We start from the raw sequence: 6,041 nt of genomic DNA, 5'->3' as shown, positions 1-6,041 counted from the left end.
ACTCTGAGCTACCTTTTAGATGTCCAGCTGGGCAGCTGACAGCTGAATTCTGATCCAAAAGCAGGGAGCAGCAATGTTTTGTGGATATTTAATTAAAACAGCAGTCTCTCAGTGGAGGGAAAGCTGCCACAGTTGCCTTCAGCAGTTGCTTGGTACTTTCTCTTTAAGTGGCTCATGAGGTTTTTAGTTTTGGAATTAAACTTCTTTCTCAATATGTGTCAGACTTCTGGGCTGATTTTGCAATTGCTCTTCTGGTTTTAATGATCTTTGTTTGGGAGGGCAGAATTTTAGCTGCTACCTAAACATCTCAGAAGAAATTTCAACAGAACAATTCAACATCAGAGTTCGAAAATGTTCGAGGGAAAACCTTCAGCGTCTGCCCAGAGCCAAACTGAATAATTAATAAGCAGGCACTTCCTAAAAAAGGAATTTTTGGTGGCTCCCACAATCCCTCTGATTACACCATGATTTTACCTAATGAAGTTCCCAACTGCTCATGATTTTTCAGTCAGGTACGCCTGCTCCTGCACTCATCCATCTGCATTAGGAGCATTCCCAGTTTCCATAGTAACCGAACAATTTAACATATCTGGCCTTACAGTACCTTACAGTGAAATCCTCCGGCCGTTTTATAAATCTGCAGCCAGAGGTGAGGGGGGGAACAAAGTGATTTGCCTGGGGTTGCAGAGTTCATCTGCAGCTGAATGGGGTAGGAACATTGCTTTTTTTCCAGAGTTCCAGGGAAATGCTGGAGCTGCCAGGCTGCCCGTTCCCAGGGAGGCGTTTTGCTGGATCGCATCAGCTGAAGGTTGTGTCCCAAGTGTTCCTTTTCCCAGCCTTGGAAAAGAGACTTGCAGAAATGAGGAGCTTGGGGTTGGAGCAGGGTGAGTAATGAAACCAGAAATCAAAACTTGCAAGTAAATGTATTCAGCAGAAATGCCAGCCGCATTCCTGGGATAAATAACTCTCGATGAATAATTCAGCCGGCGTCATCACTACAGGGCACAGGAGCAGGATTGCTTTCTAATTATTTGGCCTTTTCCTCTGTAAAAGTTCAACCCAGCTTCAGCCCCTGACGTGTTCCAGCTCAGGGTCTGGGTTTTGCTTGTGGCTTGGCTGGAGATAGCCCAGGGTCAGCTCTGGAGCTGTGCTGAGCACCCTCATTTCTCTCTGAAACCTGAAGAAACTCCAGGAATTTGGGCTGTTGGAGGGTACAAAGCCACCCTTCAAAAAAAAAAAAAAAAAGAAAAAAAAAGGCATCTGGAGCTTCAAAACTTTGTGAAAATAGGAAAACTTTGAAAGCTGTTGAGGAATCCTGGATTAACACGGCTCGCAGGGAGTAGGGAAAAGGTTGGTGGCCTTTGGAACAACTTCTCACATTAATTTTCTTCCAACGCTGACAGCTTTGATTTATTACCTCAAGGCTGGTTAGAAAACACCCAGACATGAGTGAAGCCAGGAGTTATGGAAAGAAAAGGAAAAATATGGTAAACACAGTGATGGATAGCACTGGGAGACAGACAAACAGTGCCCTGCTCTTCTGCTGCACCCAAATATTGGCTCCCAGAGAGGATCCAGCCCTGGCAGAGCTGCCTGGAATTGCTCCCAACAGAACAACGAGCAGGAAGATTCCCTTGGGACCTGGAGTTTGGGGTTGAACTGGTCCCAGTCCCAAGAAATGTTGTTTGCAGGTGATTCTTATGCAGAAATTAAAATAAGGTGTTATTTTTCCCAACAGAAATTTGCTAAGATGAGTTAGAGGGTCAGCAAAGTTGTGTGCTGAGGATCCCTGGCTGCTCAGCGCTCTCCCAGCCCTTTGCTGGATTAAATTCTTATTGACAAGAGAAGGGCTGGTTCCACAAATAGAAGTGAACAAAATCACTGAGGAGCAGCACAAGTTGCTTTTAATGTCATTAAATTTTTGGAAATGCAGTGGAAGGACCTTCAGAGCAGGCAGAAAACTCCCCTGGTCCCCAGAATTGTTGGGATGTACAAACAGCCAGGACTTCTCAAGGCATGGAGCTGCTCCTCCAGACTTTCCACCACAGTTTTACATTCTTGTGTCTATATTATATTATATTATATTATATTATATTATATTATATTATATTATATTATATTATATTAATTACAAATTACATAATAATATATAATATATAATACATAATATATAATATAATATATAATATATGATATATTATATATTATATATTATACATAATACATAATACATTATGTAACATTATTTCTATTTTATAATTTGTTTGCAAATCCATGTCCCTATCTTTTAGGAGTTATTAAGGAAATATATTTCCCCTAATTTACATTTTTTTTTTCATTGAGCAAACATTGATTTTGCTCATTTTCCCAGTGCTGTTGTTCCTGCTACAATTTATGGTTTTTTTCTGGTTTTGTTTTGCAGAGGGAATGTCTGGGAGCAGTGATGGGAGTGGGTCCTGCTCCCTCCGAGGAACTTGGAGCAGGACGAGGAGCCTTGTGCTCTGTAGGAATTCTTCTGACATCCCCCTTAGCAGCAGACACTAAAACCAGAGAGTTTTAAACCATTCCATGCAGTGAAATTTCAAAAGGGAGATTTGGGCCATGTGGCACCCATAAAATAAAGGCAAAACCTTTAAAAAGTATCTGAGATCTGCAGATAGGGTCATGTTTTTTTGGGTTTTTTTAATGTTTCAAAACTGTTGAATATTTTTTAAAAAAACCCTCAACAGGAGTTTAAATAAACACAGGCAAGCGAGTCAGTAAGAAGATATAAAATCATCAGGAAAGGCTGAGTTTGTTTTAATACAGGGATTACTGTAAACACTTGCAGTGCATGGTAACAATTTGTAGCCCATGTGTTCTGAAATATCATAACTGGTGTCAATAAACACATTAAAACTCGACTTCAAAGAGCTCTGGGGATGTTTGGAGTGTCACAAAGACATTGCAACCCGGGGATTTGGGATGGAAACAAGCATGGGAGCAATCAAACAGCTCCTCTGTGAAGAAAGGGATCTTGTCAGGCTGTTAGAGCTAAGCATCTGTGAGGGTGATTATTGCTGTGGACAGCTCCAAGAGCTCCCAGCTCCTGATTTCTCTTTTGTCTGCCTCCCCTCCCAGCCTGACCTGCTGCTTTGCCTCTCCCACCTGCTGGGTCTCACTGCCCTTTGGAGCAGGGTTTGTTTCTGTCTTGGTTTGGACAGACAGGTGTCTGCTAAGGCAGGCAGGAGCCTCCCCTGAAATGGAAAATGTAAATTTCCTCCCTCCAGATTAATGTAATTATGAAATTAAGGGGCTCTCAGGCAAAGATATGGGAATAGGATAAAAAGTTCTTTACTAGGAAAATTAAATGAAAATACCAATGTAATAGTATAAACAAAAACAAACCACTGACAGAGTCAGACCAGGCCCTGCCCCCTGTGTGTCAGGGGGTGGCACAGCCCCATCCCATGGGGGCTCAGCCCTCCTGCAGTGCCAGCTGTGGCTCTGCTGGAGCAGGGATCCTGCACAAGGGGGGAGTTTTCCTCTGCAGCTCCAGGGCTGCTGGAGATGGGCCTGGGCTCCCTCTGGCCATGCAGGGCAGCAGAAGCTGCTCCTCTGGCAATGCACTGGGCAAAGGCTGCTGGGCTGTCCCAACCCTCAGATTGTACCCAGGTAGGAATGCTTGGCTCCTCCCCTGGGCGGAGCATCTCCCCATGGGATGATGGGATTGGATCAGCCCTGCAGGGACACTCACTGGCCATGGACAGAAGATAATTAATAATTAACGACCCATGGACAGCAGAGATCTCCTGGAGGGAGGGTTGGCTGTGGGAGAGATAAAGAAAAAACTGCCCCAAGAACAGCAGAGAACTGCCCCAGCTCTGAGAGATGGGGATGGAACACACCCAGCCCAGCCCAAGACAGTTTCTCCAGGCAGCCTGACTGATTCCCAGCCCTGTCCCAGCAGGAATCACAACTTTGGGGTGTACCTGGAGCAGGTGGCGCACCTGAGGGTTGTCCCCGTGGGCTGACTGGGGACAGAGCTCATCCACGTGCGGGATGTTGTGGGAATTGTGTAATTCCTGCATTTCCAAGGTGCCTCTCAGCCCTGAGCTCATGGTCCACCCCGAACCAGCAGGAACCACCCATGATGATGGGATCATGGAATATCCTGAGCTGGGAGGGACCCACAGGGTATCCAGTCCAGCTGCTGGCCCTGCACAGACACCCCAACAACCCCACCCTGGGCATCCCCTGGAGGTGGTGTCCAAAGGCTCCTGGAGCTCCTGGGGCTGTGCTCATTCTTTGGGGGGCCTGGGCAGTGCCCAGCACCCTCTGGGGGAAGAACCTTTCCCAAAATCCAACCTGATCCCTCCTGGCCAAGCTCCACCATTCCCTGGGTGCTGTCCCTGTCTCAGGGAGCAGGGATTATCCCTCAGGAGGAGCTGGGGAGGTGTCAGTGCTCGTGTGGGGTGGATTTGCTCCTCTCACTCCTGTTCCTCTGGTGTCTCACAGAATTCACAGAATTACCAGGTCAGAGGAGATCACAGAATCACAGAATCACAGAACTTCTAGGTTGGAAGAGACCTTCAAGATCATCGAGTCCAACCCAATCTTTAAGATCTAAACCCTGGCATCCAGTGCCACATCCAATCATTTTTTAAACACACCCTCCAGGGATGTGTTTTAAAGCCACCACCACCTCCCCAGGCAGACCATTCCCGCACTTCATCACTCTTTCTGTAAAAAAACTTTTTCCTAACATCTGACCTAAATTTCCCAGCTTAAGTCTGTGTCCTCTTGGGACTCTCCAGAGCCCTCAGAGAATGAGGCATCTCTCCATTCCCAAAGGAGATCCTGTCACATCAGCACGAGCACCAGGTGAGCACAGGGTGGCTTTGATGTCTCACATTGTCTCATCCACAAATTCAATTTACTGCACTTGAGCTGCGCAGAAACATCCGTCCCCCTTATCGCAGGGCCCAAATTAATTCACACATGTCCTTTTTTAAGGTGACAGAACCAATCTGAGGGAACAGATGAGCATTCCCATGTCCAGGTTTAATCATCCCAGCCAAGATTCCCTTGTTTTAATCCTGACCCTCGTGTTGACAGCTCCGTGTTCAGGCCAGGCAGGATTAAAATGGGGCTTCCTGGGGGATGTTTGGAACAACCTTTAAATGCTGAGGGCACCTGTTGGCATTAATAGAGCAGCGTGTGTGGGAGCAGGGGGGAAAATCCAGGCTGGGTGTACACAAGTGGAGGGGACAGGGGACATTGCTGACACTTCACACGTGTTGGGGTGGGAGGAAAAAATGGAAATAAAACCCACAGAGACAACCCCTGGTTCCACGTTGTAGGAATTCACCCGGGGTGCAAACACCTCTGCACGCAGGCAGCTTTTGCTTGAGCTGAAAACGATGTTTAATCCGTATTTTGGTTTGGAATCTGCCCCTGATTCATCAGCACCTTCCTGGAGTTACTGTGGCACCTTTGCATGAGAGCTGCAGGAAAGGGTAATTAAATTTAATAGAAGCCACCCTTGCTTTGAAGCCGCCCTGGTTTTAGGGCCACAAGGAGAAGCAATTAAACTCCAGCAGCCACGGATTTAAGCTGAAGGTAGAGAGTAATTTATTTATTTTCTTAAAGGAAATTTCCTCAGTAAACGGATTTGGATTGTCAGATCTGATTGGGTTTTAAAGCTGTAGAGATTTCCTTCTTTGGGGGTTTTGCTTCTCTTGAAGCAAAATGAAATTATTTCACAATTTCATGATTTAATCAAAAATTAGTGGTTAAATGAGGTAAGAAGGAAAGGAAAAATCTTCTAGAATGCCATAATCAGTGCCAAAGTCACTTCTAACTATTTAAAAATAATTTTTAGGAGTTTCCTGTAAAGGATCAGTTGGAAAAGGTCTGATTCCAGCATGGACAATACAAGCAAACTAGTGACTCAGTTAATATTTAGAAGGAGGAAAAAACGGTCCTAAACTTCACCAACTCTTGGAAATATCTGAAGAACCTCAGCTAAGCCAGAGGCACAAGTGAAAAATCTCAATGGT

At 45.5% G+C, this 6,041-nt stretch overlaps 1 long non-coding RNA gene across 1 annotated transcript; it reads left to right on the top strand.

Annotated features, from left to right (window-relative positions):
* The first annotated feature begins 573 nt into the window (after positions 1 to 573).
* Positions 574 to 2,824, top strand: LOC143695676 (uncharacterized). The gene is made up of 3 exons (XR_013185123.1): positions 574 to 649; positions 734 to 884; positions 2,423 to 2,824. It is a non-coding gene; the product is annotated as an uncharacterized LOC143695676 (long non-coding RNA).
* Positions 2,825 to 6,041: the final 3,217 nt, after the last annotated feature.

Source organism: Agelaius phoeniceus, chromosome 24 (genome assembly GCF_051311805.1).
Source record: "Agelaius phoeniceus isolate bAgePho1 chromosome 24, bAgePho1.hap1, whole genome shotgun sequence".
Classification (NCBI taxonomy): Eukaryota; Metazoa; Chordata; class Aves; order Passeriformes; family Icteridae; genus Agelaius; species Agelaius phoeniceus.
The sequence above is the reverse complement of the archived record's forward strand: the minus strand, read 5'-3'. Positions and strand labels throughout refer to the sequence as shown.